This window comes from Malus sylvestris, chromosome 11 (genome assembly GCF_916048215.2).
Source record: "Malus sylvestris chromosome 11, drMalSylv7.2, whole genome shotgun sequence".
NCBI lineage: Eukaryota > Viridiplantae > Streptophyta > Magnoliopsida > Rosales > Rosaceae > Malus > Malus sylvestris.
This window is the reverse complement of record NC_062270.1, coordinates 17453942-17470173: the sequence shown is the minus strand read 5'-3', so window position 1 is coordinate 17470173 and position 16232 is coordinate 17453942. Positions and strand designations below refer to the sequence as shown.

Genomic DNA, 16232 nt, shown 5'->3' with positions numbered 1-16232 from the left:
AATCAATATCAATAATCACATAAATTATTCAATAATCATATACGCTATTCAATAATCATTAATTCAATTTGATGAGTCCATATTTTATTATATATTTTACCCTATTCTTAGTATTAATTTATCGGTTATTTTGGTAGAATTTTGATACTTTGTTATATATTTTCAATGTAGGACATTCAACTTCCTCTAGAGCAAAAAATAATCAAACAGATGAATTTTCGAGTAATTCCAGTTGGAGGATGTTCATGAGTTGTTCAAGATGATTTTATCAAAATTCCAGATTTTTCTATCAAGCTGTTTGACAGTGGCGATGAAATTAAGGCCCAGCGCGCAGCTTTCCCAGATTGATGTTTCTAGACATTTTGGGTATTTTGGAGGTCAAGATGGCATATTTTGAGGAAGATTCCTTCTGAGGATTTGTAGGGGATGTCTTCAGCTTTCAAAAGAGACCCTTTGGGACCAAATCGGAGTTAATTTGGTCAGCCAAAAGACTAATTGTCTGAGAACTCTGAATTCTAGTTCAAATAAGAAACCTTTTATTTTCTGTTTTATAATTAATTATGTTTCCTAGTTTTATTCTAAGACATTTTAGGGTTTTATTTTGTATTAGTATAAATAAGATATTTAGCCATTAGGTTAGAAAAGGAGAACGCACGCACTATTTGGAGAATTGCTTTTGACAATTCAAGTTTATTTTCAAGGTGTTTTCTATCCATGGTTTTAACAATATTTTGGTTTATGGTTGTTTGTAACTAGTTTCGTTTGCTAGGGTGATGCCTTGAGCCTTAACATGAACATGTAGTTTTTATTTAATTGCTTATGATATTATGTATGCATACTTTGAATTATTAATCAATGTGCTTTAAACTGTCTCTATATCTTAATGCTTAGCTACCATTAGGATGTTTAGATAAGTAATTGGATGCAATTCAATCGGAATACCATCAGGGGATTGAGTATTGCTTCTTGTGATTAATAGTTGTAATTTGACCTAGGCTGAATACCACGTCTTAGGGGTTGCATGGTTTTTCAAGGGGTTTTCATAAAGCATAATGAGTCATGCATGTTTATATTTAATCTGAATACCACGGACAAATTGCATGTTTGATATACATTCTATCTTGAATACCACGAGTAGAATATGAATTAGGAAAACCTAACCTTCAAAGTTGCATGAGTAATTCATAAGTAATTGGTAAATCTACATATGATTGTTAAGGGGATGGCGGAACCCTAGGCTTTTACAATTTGGTTTTCAAAACTATTTTCTTTTGTTTTCTTTACTTTGTCAATTTATTTAATTGTTTTTAATTAAATTCGTTTTTAATATTTTAGGTCATTAAATCAACCTCTTCTAAACTTTGTTTTCAAATAGTTAATTAAGAATTAGTTTAAATACAAATTATTCATTCAATCCCTGCGGAAAACGACCTTACTTTAGCCGTTTATACTACAACTACCTTGTTCTCTTGCAAGAATTTTTAAGTGTTTTTATTCCTACTTTTCCAGGTGGTAAAAATCTCTATCACAATTCATCAATAATAAACCATTTCATTAATCAATAATCATATAATTCATATCAATAATTAGTAATCAACACCATAAGCTATAATTCCATATCAATTAAACACAATTTCATATTAAATTATCAAATAGGAATTTAAATTTAAAAAAAACTAGAAATTTAACTTAAAAATTGGCTTTAAAATCAAGTTTTAAAGCAGAAGCTATTGACTTGGTTTGGAACAGGAAGCCGCTGGCTAAAGGTTGGCTTAAAGGTAGGCCTGACAATTTCTGACACGACCTGATAACCCGACACGACACGACACGAAATTAACAGGTGTTCGGGTCGACACAATAACGGATCGGGTCGTTATCGGGTAACCTGATAAGCACCTGTTAAGATAATGAGTTGGTTCGGGTATACACGTGGGTAACACGATACACGATAAGCAAAATATTAATTTTATAATTTTATAACCCTAAACAAATACTATCATAATTTTATATATATATATATATATATATTAAATTAAATATTAAAAATTGGTGACCATTGGATCGGCTTAAATATACATATCATTCAATTTCTTAAGTGTTATATGTACAAAATAAATAAATTTAAATCTACTTAATATATATATACACACACCATTGAACTTGATGGGATACAAATTCTACGAAACTAATTTCAATGATCCAACCGTCAAACTTGTTTGTATATGCTTCGAGATCGTATGAGCAAAAAATAAGAAAAAACAAACATTCAAAGATCAAGTAACGGAACAAAACTTTCGACAGTTATCAACGAAAAATCACAATTTAACAGTTATTTTAACTTCGATTTTGATGATTTTTTACAACTACACTTCTTGACCCTATATGAATACAATGAATGAACTCGATATTCAATTTAAAATATTTACACTAGTGGATACCACAAAATCTTATGTTATACTTAATGAAAGTATAAATAAACTCGTAAGTGTTAGTGAATCTATTGTTTTAATGGGATACGCGTTCTATGAAACTAGTTTCAACGATCCAACCGTCAAACATGTTTGTATATACTTCGAGATTGCATACGCCAAAAATTACAAAAAACAAACATTTAGAGATCAAGTAACGAAGCAAAACTTTTCGACGGTTATAAACGAAAAATCACGATTTAACAGTTATTTTAACTCTGATTTTGATGATTTTTTACAGCTACACTCCTTGACCTTGTATGAATACAATGAACGAACTCAATCTTCAATTTAAAATATTTACACTAGTGGATACCACAAAATCTTATGTTATACTTAATGAAAGTATAAATAAACTCTAAGTGTTAGTGAATCTATCATTTTGATGGGATACGCATTCTATGAAACTAATTTCAACGATCCAATAGTCAAACTTGTTTGTATATGCTTCAAGATCGCATACGCCTGTTGGAAGTATGCCCACAAAGCCACTCATTTGATGTAATAGCTTTTTGGAATACTTATTGTATTAAACTTTTATATGTTTAATGAAGGGCAAATCTTATTGTTAATCACTATTTATTGTATCATGTGTTTAAGCAATAAGGGAATCCAAGGAATGTATTTGTTCTAAGAGATAAGTGATCTAATGAGTTAGATTATCGAGACCTTTCTCTTATGTTCATTCCTAAAACGTTCCTAGCCATAGGATTGCTAATTGGGCATTGACAATCCGCTAAGGCTAGTATGTGTTATGTTGACTCAATCGTGAGTATAACTAGTCTCAAGTCATTTGGTGTTGGACACTAAGACAAACACATAGGTGCTCGAAAGAGTACTCGAGTTCACTGAACGACGATCAAAAGAGAGTTCGAACATACATGTCATGTATGAACTCTAAGGTTGCAATATGCAAAGTAGTCCTTTGACCTGAGGCATCATCGATGTCTAATGATTAGGTCCTTGATCTTTGATCCTGTCAACGGCATTCCTTTGGAGTGTCCACGGCATTGTTGGGGTCAAGCTATCTAGTCAAGTAGGCATATGAATGCACAACAAGGGATCTCTAACCTTCCATGGTGGAGGGAGAATACTCTAAGATATGATTCTAAAGTCTTTGGCCAAAGCAAATGAATATGACTTAGGAAGTTTGTTCCAAATCATATTCAAGGGAATCATATAGGAAAGTATCACATTGGATAGTAGACATGAAACAAACTATCACTTAAACATTGTGATTAAGAGTATTGTATTAGAGAAGGATCGTATTGCATTGTAGTTGTAACTGGATAGGTTCTCCAACCAATTCTACTTAGCTTGGGTAATCATGATATGCTGCTAGGCGTCACTCATGGTTTGTGGAAGCCCTAATGGTTAGCAAACACTAATCAACAAAAAGGGAGAATTGAAATGTGGTTTCAATTCAAAATCGATCGTTAAGAGTAACATCGCCCACTGCCTCGCTAAATAGAACCTAATGGATCGTACACCGAGTAAGGATGTATGTGAAGAAATTAAATGAGATGGATAAGCAATTAAATGGTTTAATTGAAGAATGGTCAAGATTAATTAATTGGTTAATTAATTATACGAAAGGTTCGTATTGGGCTTATATGTTGGTTTTGGGTTTCGGGGCCCAAAAGCGTTTTGGTCCACAAGGCCCATTATGTTTAAGTTGTATGACAACTAAAACAAAATGGGCAAATTAGCCCAATAACAAAGGATGGCCGGCCATTAGGGTGGATGGGCAAAGTTTGCTTAATTACAAGTTTGCCACTCACCAAAGAAAAGGTTATAAATACAACTTTATAGCTATTTTCTAATTAGGGTTCTTCTTGTTGAAATTGGGTGAAACATTTTCTCCATTTTCTTCTAAGGAGGCCGGCCACTAAGGGGAGGGACATCTAGCAATCTCTTCTTCCCTTAGTCATCCATATCATCTTCACAAGATACAACCTTGGTGAAGAGACCTAGAGACATCAAGCTTTTGGTGTTTTGGAGAACAAATCCTTTTTCCTCAAATCATCAAAGGAGCACTAAAGGGAGGAAAACACAAGGAGGATTCAAGGAGCTTGGAGGTGACTTGAAGGCCCTCCACTTGGGTGAATCCCTTGTGTAATCAAGGATGAGCTTCAAGGGTAAAGAATCACTAAATCTTTACTTCTCTTTAATGTTGTTAAAGAGTTTATTTTGGTTCACCATATACTAGGCTTTGAAAGTCATGGGTTTTATGAATTGTTTTTGGATGCATGCCTACTTTAAAGTGTTAATAGCTTGCATGTGTATTCAAATGTTCATACTTGTTCTTAGCTAGGACAAAATTTTTCCTTCAACGCCAAAAATCGCAAAAAACAAAAATTCAGAGATCAAGTAACAGGACAAAACTTTTCGACGGTTATCAATAAAAAATCAAGATTTAACGGTTCTTTTAACTCCGATTTTGATGATTTTTTACAACTACACTCCTTGACCCTATATGGATACAATGAATGAACTCAATCTTCAATTTAAAATATTTACACTAGTGGATACCACAAAATCTTATGTTATACTTAATGAAAGTAAGAATAAACTCTTAAGTGTTAGTGAATCTATTGTTTTTATGGGATACACATTCTACGAAACTAGTTTCAACGATCCAACCGTCAAACATGTTTGTATATATTTCAAGATCGCATACGTCAAAAATTGCAAAAAACAAACATCCAGAGATCAAGTAACGGGACAAAACTTTTCAACGGTTATCAAGGAAAAATCACGATTTAACGGTTATTTTAACTCCGATTTTGATGATTTCTTACTGCTACACTCCTTGACCCTATATGAATACAATGAAAGAACTCGATCTTCAATTTAAAATATTTACACTAGTGGGATACACATTCTATGAAAACTAATTTCAACGATCCAACCGTCAAACTTGTTTGTATATGCTTCGAGATTGCATACGCAAAAACATTGTAAAAAACAAACATTCAGAGATCAAGTAGCGAAACAAAACTTTTGGACGGTTATTAACAAAAAATCACAATTCAACGGTTATTTTAGCTCCGATTTTGATGATTTTTTACAGTTACACTCCTTGACCCTCTATGAATACAATGAATGAACTCGATCTTCAATTTAAAATATTTACACTAGTGGATACCACAAAATATTATGTTATACTTAATGAAAGTATGAATAAACTCTTTAAGTGTTAGTAAATCTATTGTTTTGATGGGATACGCATTCTACGAAACTAGTTTCAACTATCCAACCGTTAAACATGTTTGTATATACTTTAAGATCGCATATGCCAAAAATTGCAAAAAATAAACATTCAGAGATCAAGTAATGGGACAAAACTTTTCGACGGTTATAAACGAAAAATCATGATTTAACAGTTATTTTAACTCCGATTTTGATGATTTTTTTACAGCTACACTCCTTGATCCTATATGAATTCAATGAATTAATTTGATCATCAATTTAAAATATTTACACAAGTCGATACCACAAAATCTTATGTCATGATGATTGATGAAAATTGAGGATTTTGTAAAAGGAATAAAATGAAAGTTTTGAGTTCCATTGGTAAGGCTTAAACTTTTGATAAAGGCTTCACAACCTTGAAAACAAAAACTCTTTCATTTTGCATATCCTTGCACATTTAATATTTTGTAATAGACTAGAATTGTATGAATGTTTGTTTATTAGGCTCTTATTTTCGAGTGGAGATGTAGTACTTAAACGAAAAACTTGTTTTAATGTTTTGAAGTAATATTTATGTGGCAATGTGTGGTATGTGCAAATTTAAGAAAAAATTATATTTTTCTTAACGGGTCATAACAGGTCGGGTCACTTTACCCGTTGGGTAAAGCGACACGACCTGTTAAGGACCCTTTAAGATAACGGGTGTGACACGACATGACCCATTAAGATAACAGGTGTTACACGAAAACAACACGAACACGACAGACACGACCCGTTCGCCAGACCTACTTAAAGGCTGGAAAGGAAGGGAGTAATCTGGGCAGAATAACTGATTGGGTGAGGGAATTGAAAAAACCACGTTGGGGTTAATAAGGTGGTCCCCATATTGTATTATATTTTTTTTTTCATTAAATCAAACGACGCCGTCTAGTTAGGTCTTCCTTTCGTTTTGGGCTGAACTTTTCAGAAAAAAAAAGTGAAACTGCACGCAGTAGTAGTAGAAACATAACCCTCACCTGCAAATTTTCTAATGGACCAGAGGGGCGGCTATTCGCTCCTGGGCTTCATTTTCGGGGAGATGAGGGGTGGCTGCCCTTCCTTACTCCTTTGTAGCTTCACCACTACCGTTGGAGACCCAGTTTTTTGTTTTTTTTACACTTACAAGGGCAACTTATTTATCAGACACTACAATGAAGAGACATGGCTAGCATACAACCACTAAAGCATGGCAGAGCAAGAAACGAAAATCTACTGATAGGGATTTTTACCACCTGCAAAAGTAGGGATAAAAACACTTAAAAATACTTGCAAGAGAACAAGGTAGTTGTAGTATAAACGGCTCAAGCAAGGTCGTTTTCCGTAGGGATTAAATGAATAATTTGCATTTAAACTAATTCTTAATTAACTATTTGAAAACAAAGTTTAGAAGAGGTTGATTTAATGACCTAAAATATTAAAAACAAATTTAATTAAAACAATTAAATAAATTGACAAAGTAAAGAAAACAAAAGAAAATAGTTTTGAAAACCAAATTGTAAAAGCCTAGGATTCCGTCATCCCCTTAACAATCATATGTAGATTTACCAATTACTTATGAATTACTCATGCAACTTTGAAGGTTAGGTTTTCCTAATGCATATTCGAGTCGTGGTATTCAAGCTAGAACATATATCAAACATGCAATATGTCCGTGGTATTCAAATCAAATATAAACATGCATGACTCATTATGCTTTGTGAAAACCCTTTGAAAAACTATGCAACCCCTAAGACGTGGTATTCATCATAGGTGAAATTACAACTATTAATCACAAGAAGCAATACTCAATCCCCCGGTGGTATTCCGATCGAATTGAATCCAATTACTTATCTAAACGTCCTAATGGTAGCTAAGCATTAAGATATAGAGACAGTTTAAAGCACAATGATTAATAATTCAAAGTATGCATACATAATATCATAAGCAATTAAATAAAAACTACATGTTCATGTTAAGGCTCAAGCAGAGGGGGCGTTGAGGGGGTATGAAAGGTGCAATCGCACAGGGCCCCAAATTTGAAGGGGCCCCAAAATCTTTATCACCTAGTATTTATATATAATAATATTCTATATTTAAAATTGCTTTTGTTATGAGATAATGTTCTATATTCAAAAATTGATTTTGTTAGCACCTTAAAATCTCATCTTACACTCCTTATAAGCGTAATTTTTTTTCTTTTCTAAATATAAAAATTTAGAGCACAATAAGATATTTTGAGTGCCAATAATACACCATAAAAGATGGTATTTTTTCAATATTATTATATAATAATGTTACATATTCAAGTGAAACTTTAAAACTAGAGTTTTTGATATTTGTTTTCTTGTTTGGTTGTTTAAGAGTGAAATGCTTTTGATTATTTAGTGAACGTTATGTTTGTAGGTATTTGACCTATTATTAATGACATTTTTAAACTTGCAATCAGTGAGTGCAAAACTTTGTTTTAATTTAAGTAATTATTTTCTACTGTCAATACATTGTCCTACATTTTTTAAGACTATCATAAAGAGGGGCGCTTTTATAAATTTCGCACAGGGCCCCTAAATCTCAGAGACGACCCTGGGCTCAAGGCATCGCCCTAGCAAACGAAACTAGTTACAAACAACTATAAACCAAAATATTGTTAAAACCATGGATAGAAAACACCTTAAAAATAAACTTGAATTGTCAAAAGCAATTCTCCAAATAGTGCGTGCATTCTCCTTTTCTAACCTAATGGCTAAATATTTTATTTATACTAATACAAAATAAAACCCTAAAAGGTCTTAGAATAAAATTAGAAAACATAATTAAATGATAAAACAGAAAATAAAAGGCTTCCTATTTGAACTAGAATTCGGAGTTCTCAGACAATTAGTCGTTTGACTAACCAAATCAAATCCGATTTAGTCCCAAAAGGTCTCTTTTGAAAGCTGAAGTCGTTACCTACAAATCCTCAGAAGGAATCTTACTCAAAATATGACATCTTGACCTCTAAAATACCCAAAACGTCCAGAAACATCAATCTGGAAAAGCTGCGCGCTGGGCCTTAATTTCATCGCCACGGTCAAACGGCTTGGTAGAAAAACCTGGAATTTTGATACAATCATCTTGAAAGACTCACGAACATCCTCCAATTAGAATCACTCCAAAATTCATCCGTTTGATTATTTTTTGCTCCAGAGGAAGTCGAATGTCCTACATTGAAAATATATAACAAAGTATCAAATTTCTACCAAAATAACCAATAAATTAAATACTAAGAATAGGGTAAAATATATAATAAAATATGGACTCATCATCTACCCTAAAAAAAAAGCAAACTGCCCAGGTAAATAAAAGCCTCTAAAAATTCAAGCACCTTAAGCAAAAGCCTACGGCTTTAATATGGGACTAGCTTCCCTACATGCCATCACACAAAAGTCTAGGGCTTTCACATGGGATTAACTTCCTTACATGCCATCATGAAAAAGCCTACGGTTTTAACATGGGACAAATTTCCCTACATGCCATCATGCAAACCTAAGGCTTTAAAATGGGACTAACTTCCCTACATGCCATCACACAAAAGCCTAAGACTTTAACATGGGACTAGCTTCCCTACATGCTATCGCGCAGAACACATATATCTTCCCCTACACATATCATGCTAACAAGCCATATAAACATAAGAGAAATGAATTCTAGCTAGGGAAAGCATGTTATATGACTGTTCGTGCAAAAGCAGGCTACATGCAGTCAAGCAATCATGCCAAGCTAAACAATGCACCAAAACTAATCATACTTGAACATTCACCAACAAGAAATCAAGCCGAGCTATGAGGCAATCACACAATGCACATGAAAAGCAAGAACAAAATCAAAGGAGCGCATCATACTAGCAGCCACGCAGGAAAGAAAAAAGTCTCATCAGGAAAGCCAAGTTTAAAAATCCCTTGGGCCTAAGTTTAATTATTTAGCCCACTCAAGGTCCTTCAAAGCCCAAATAATCAAGGGGGCTAATGTTGAGGTCCAAAAATGTCACATGCAAGACTAAAAAAAACCTCGAAGACCAATTGTCATGCAAGCCTCTATTCAAGCCCAAATACATGTAAAGGTGCGAGATCGAGGAAGAAATATATTTACAAACAGGCCATGCTGCAGTAATTAGACTGGATATTTATAAACCATGACATGCGTATTTGTCATGCTAAAATAAGCCCAAGTCACATGCTCGGGACTTGTCAAGTGAATTGTGGTGTGGATGGTTACATAAATTCATCAGGCCTATGTGGAATCAAGATTATGGAAGACTTTGGGCTGCTTGAGGGCGTAAAGATCCAAGCCCATAACCTTTGAAGTCCACGTATCCAGGTATTGAGAAAGAACTAGCCAAAATTTACCTATTTCCCTAGCAAGCTAACCAGCTCAGTTAGGACTGAACCAGATTCCAGCTCTAAATTCACACAAAAGCCCATCAGAACAAGCACTTAATAATGACTTTCCCTTCCCAACTTACGCAAAAATTTAACGCGCGAAAGCTATGAGGCGCACTAACAAAAGTAGGGTATGTGGAAAGTTGAAGCAGGAAAACCATGACTCAGAAAGAAAACACGTTGCAGGTTCTAGAGTCTAGCTTCCTTACACCAAAATAAAAGGTAGCAGGAGAATTAAGGAGAAATGGAGGAAGAAACAAGCCCTAACTAGAGATTCCTTGGGAAAGAATAATTCAACTACAAATATAGGTCAAGAACCTTAGAGAGTGGATCCCCTAATCCCCCCGCTTCACACCGAGAACCAAAGAAAACCTAGAAACATCACCTTGCAACCTTAGTATTTTCCATGTCCTTCCTCTAAGTATTCCAGACATAGTAAACCTAGCTACCACCCCAAGAAACCCATTATCCAGTAGAAAACACCATACAATCACCCAAGCTCTCTCTCTTTCATGCAAAACTAATGAGCTTCTAGCTTCCGCACCACATTTCTCTTAATCAAGTCATCATTTGCCTAAATCATGTTATCTTCAAGTCATTGGTCCAGCTAGGATATTTCTTAAGACGTGCTATTTTTTTTTTTTTGAGATATTCTGGGACTTGGTACAAATCTGAACCAATGAAGACAAGAGAACGTTCTCAAAGCCCAAGTCCACCTTAACCTAAAAGTCCCCCAACAGAGAACCTATTCAGTTTGGGATTACAAATGCAATACGATATTTTCTCTAATTCAATACTCTTGATCACCTTGTTTGATATGATAGTTTATTCATGTCTACTATCCAATGTGATTCTCTTACTTGTATGATTACCTAGAATGTGATTTGGAACGACTTCCTTAATCTCATTCATGCTCTGGCCAAAGGTTATTAATCATATCATAGACAATTCTCCCCTAACAATTTGAAGGTTAGACATCTCTTGTTGGGCATTCACCTTCCTCCATGGTTAAGTAGCTTAACCACAATTATGTTGTAGATACCCTCTGATGGAATGTCTTTGACATAGTCAAATATCAAGGACCTTCAACTCAACACATAAACGCTCTGCACAAAACCTCGCTCTACGCAAACTCTTCTCACACCCTGAGAAATTACTAATTGCCTTAACTCCGTCAACACATCTTCAATTTTGAGTAATAGCATTGTGTTGACAACCTGCGACATTTTCAGTTTGGATTAACAAACATGGGAGTCGTAGGATTAGGCGATCATGAAAGTATCTTCAATTTGAATTAACAACACTACTTCAAGTTTGGCTAATTATATATCCAAGTGTTAGACGAAGGGGAGTCTTTGATTCTTTCGCCAAACGAGGTCACTTCACTAGATTCCAACCAAGTGAAGTGTTCTATGATTGGTTATTCCCATGTACACTTTAGAGTTCGACATTCTAACAAATGAATAACATTTACCATCAAGGCACTTATCTCTTTTAAGTATTTGTATCCTTACAGTCTGATACCGATTAGATGCACCAATAGTTTCACAAAAATAGTTGAGGTGGCCAAACTTGGTGCAGAAGAACCTGAACTTTGCAATGACTAGCAACCTTGTCTTTAGGTTCTAGGACCCAAGGCCGAGACGTATTCCTTCCTCGTCCATGACCGCTAAAGTACAAAAGTCAAAAGTGCATTCGACACCATCACCACATCCATTCTACTTGCTGACTAAGCTTGATCGCTAGTTGGCATGCCCACATTCACCATAAGGATGTAATTAGCTCATTACTTACTAGGCATGCGCACCACGTACGCTTGATAGTTTTTTAAGTTCAACATGATTGTTGTAATGACACATTGTTTGTCATACTTAATTCATTCTTTGTTGTCTTTGGAAAAGATTTACAAAACATGACAAGAACTCAAACTGGATAAGGTTAATTGCCACCAACCATATCCTAAAACACCCTTCTCTATCTTATTTGCAAATCTCCGTCCTATCATATAAATATGAGAGAAAGTTATATATTCATTCATGTGGTGTACAAATGAAAGTATATGTATATTAAAGTTATTCAACTTCCCCGGGAGGAGTTAACATAGGGAATTGGATCCGCTCCAGACCTTAGTGTCCGGAGTCTAGGGATCAAATCAGCTGGGCCGATAATTAGTGTGTAAAAGAAATCAGAACTATTGGTTTTGTGTGGTGGGCCATGAAAATGAGTTAATGGGGACCATTGGATTGAATTTGTGCAGCCCTGATGAATTGATCCCTAAGCTCCTTACACTAAGGTGCAGAACAGATCCAATTCCTTAAAATAGCCCCTTTATACACCAGTTTGGGTTTTGGGTTTACATGGTTTTTAGTGTACAGGGATCGAGGAGGGGGGGGGGGGGTTGGTGGTGCTTATGGCTTCCGGTTTAGGGCTCGGGTTTTGAGCGAAGCCGAAAACTCATGAGCTATACCCTAGAATCAATGCTACTATGTTTTTTTTTTTTTAAAGTGAAATTCTAAGATAGCCTTTAATTCTACCAACGTTAATTGTTACACCATGAACTTCTTGTAGAGTATAGATGTAAGTTATTAAGTGAATGTTATAAAATTACCAATAATTCACTTGTGGGATCTACACCTTTACATTATGAGTTAACGAAATGAATCATCCTAATTGAAGTTAGTTTTATACACTTGTTAGACAGTCAACAAAATTATTCCGGGCAGCGAATAATCGTTCATTTTAATTGAAAAGATAGATTTGTTTTACTCAATTTTAATTTCATCTAGTTTGCATTGATTCCACCATGTTGTTTTTCTGTTTCTCTTGGCCTGCAATTTTCAGTTCTCTTTTCTCTAGCAGTCTGCCATGCAATCTTTATGAACAACGACCAACAAAACAATTAGCAAAACTTCTTGGGTGCTCTCCGCACTCCGGGTGTTTTAGCCGTCACGATTCATATAGGAATGATAAGAAATCATTGTAATTCTTTTTATTTAAAGTTAAATATAAATAATACCTCACAAAAATTGACCGTAAGATGTACGATGAACCGATGTAATTAGAGGATCTTCGGAATCCTACACAAAGAGGGTCCGGAAAGGATCCTCATTCTTCATATAGGACCAACACCATTCGAAGGTGATGGCCCGCACTGACTAAAACAGTCATGTTTGACCGAACTTACACACACATTCGCTCACTTACGCTATTCCCCGTCAGCTTGCCCTAGCCTCGGGCCCTTTGCTCTTCTAACATAAGCTTCAAGGCTTCGCATCAAAAATCAAGATCTAACCGTTAAAACATCCAGAGTATCCGGTACACTGGAGCACCAAAGAAAATCCCAGCAATTAGACAATAAGAAAGTTTGGCAACTCTTTCAGTACAAAGCTGTTCTCTCTATACTTTTTTTTATAAAGCAAAAGTAAAGCTGGAATTAACGTCTTGTGGGTGTCAAGACTCAGAAGAACTGAATGAACATATACCCTATTATGTTGTAATATTATTAGTCAACAAGGAAGGTTTTGTGAACAAAGCCAAATGCTCACGAGCATATACTTCTGTTCTACTCCGTCTAATATATCTAGTGCTGATCAAGAGAAGCTAAAGCTCTAACTTTCATCGTTCCTTACTGTAACTACAAGGAAACATCGTATTATTCGTCTAAGTTGGCACGAGATAAACTAATATTGTAACCTGGAACTACAAGAAGGCCTGCAGCAACATATTAATATATTCGAATGCCGTTGCCTTGTCTTTAGAATCGACACAACCAGCACCCTATATATAGTCCCTAGAAGCACAAATATCTCATCCAACTCATATTCAGTTAATCAGGTTTCAACAATGGCCTCCAGAACTTCCAGCCTCAGATTCCTCTCACTATTAATTTTTTTCATTTGCCATTGTTCAAATGGCAATGGCCGGAGACCCGGACATTATTACTGACTTCATAGTGCCTCCAAATGAAAATGGAACATTAGATGGAAACTTCTTTACATACACTGGCTTTCGTGCCCTTGTTGGAGCCGACCCTCCCACAGCCTTCAAGGTTATGAAGGCATCCTTGGCTGAATTCCCTGCTCTTAATGGGCAGAGTGTTTCGTATGCCGTCCTTCAGTTCCCAAATGGCACTACCAACCCACCACACACTCATCCTCGCTCTGCTGAGCTACTTTTCCTCATTGGCGGTACCCTTGAAGTCGGTTTCGTTGACACCAAAAACAACCTCTTTACGCAGACGCTTCAGACAGGTGACCTGTTTGTGTTTCCCAGGGGACTTGCACACTTCCAGTACAACGCTGATGCAGAAAACCCAGCCATAGCAATTTCTGCATTTGGAAGTGCAAATGCAGGAACTGTATCAATCCCCTCCACCTTGTTCACCACCGGCATCGACGACAATGTGTTGGCTATCTCCTTCAAGACTGATGTTGGCACCATTCAGAAGCTCAAGGCCGGTCTTGCTCCCAAGCCGTCAAGATAGTCGCATAACCAAAGAGTCGATGACCAGTATTTCATTGTTTGTTGAATAATTACCAATAATGTGTTCGAAGGGTGTGCCATTAACCCGTATTACATTGTTTGCCATAAATAATTTATTGTCGACTATGTTTATTATTTGTGGTGGATTGATATTTTGGTTTTGTATTAAAAAAAAATTATTTTGGTTTTGTATTAAAAGAAATATTTTGATTTTACAATTCAGTATAAAAGTAAAAAGAAAGCGCACGTCTGATTCATAAAACTTAAAGCTTAGTTAGAATAATTGTGGAGAAATCGAGTAAAGAAGAAAGCAATAAACTAACAGTTTTACAATAAATTATGATTTAGAATTGCACCTACTTGATAATCAATTCTTTTAAACCTCCCACCACCTCTCCCTTTCTCAACTCTTCTTTTTCCTCTAACTCTTAACACAGAATAAAACTAAAAGGTAAGCCAACGAGGGTTAGTTGAACTGGTAAGAATCGTTCTCTTTGCTAAACCAAAGCCTAGATTCAAGTCCGACAACCGGCAATCTCTCTTAGTAGGGGATCTATAAAAATAAAATAAAATAAATGTTAAGACCTCTTCTGTAAGCAAGATGGCCCTAAGGGTAGCTTGAATAGGCAACCGCCTTAGGCCCCCACTCCGGAGGGCCCCAATATTTTATTTTATTTTATTTTATTTTATTATATATATATATATGTATTACAAACCTTGTGTCAACTCAAATAGAAAGTTTGCAAACTTTGAGTCTTTGTCTAAATACAATAGAACATTGGGTTGAGTAGCTGAGCATGATATTTCGATGATTTAATTGCTCTATATAATGAATGAACTTGAAAAATAAACTTGTTTACTTCTTTTGCCGTACTTCCTACACCAAACCGTAAACGGTTAAGCCCTTTGGCCATTGCCACATTCCCCAAACAAACACCTAATCCTAAAGACCCTTGTTTATTCTAATCGGTTCCCTTCTCAAATAGACAAAACTCTCAATTCTCAATTTAGACTCTTGACTGCAAATTCATAAGGTAATCGAAGAGAAAATTTTATCTTTTTTTATAGTTTTTTGTTTTTGAGTTATTGGGACTTTTTTTCTATGGTATGGATAGTTTGGTATTTTTATTGTGTTTGTTACTTGCCTTTATGTAGGTGTATTTGAAGTAGGCATAGACCTTTTTTTTTATATGTATTTAGCGAAATTTCTTTATACATATATGTACAAAAGATCGGGATTCTGAGAACTATATGACCCCACTTCAAATGCTTGCCTAACATCCCAAATTCTCAGAGCTGGCACTGGCTAACGAACATCGGAAAAGAGCTCGGACGTTGGTGGAGCGTGTTCATTGGGTCCGACCGACGCCTAGATTTTTTAAAAGTCACCTTCAATGCCTCCTATGATGCGCGCCGAAACTGGGACTCTGGTTGGTGACTGGTGGTACTTTCATTCCGCTTAGCAGTTTTATATATGCATGCAGTAGCCTCGCATGCAGAGTGCTTCACTAGGTCATTTTTTTAAGGTGGTAGAGGGAACACACTACTCTAACCGACTTTTAACGTGTGAGGTTAGCTAGGTTTGCTTTATAGCGTGTGAGTTCCCATGTAACCAGTATGAAAGAAAATTCTAATTATAAAGCAAGTAGTTCAA

The 16232-nt window shown here is 35.4% G+C and overlaps 1 pseudogene; it reads left to right on the top strand.

Annotated features, from left to right (window-relative positions):
• Positions 1–13686: 13686 nt before the first annotated feature.
• Positions 13687–14699, top strand: LOC126588748 (germin-like protein 9-3; annotated as a pseudogene).
• Positions 14700–16232: the final 1533 nt, after the last annotated feature.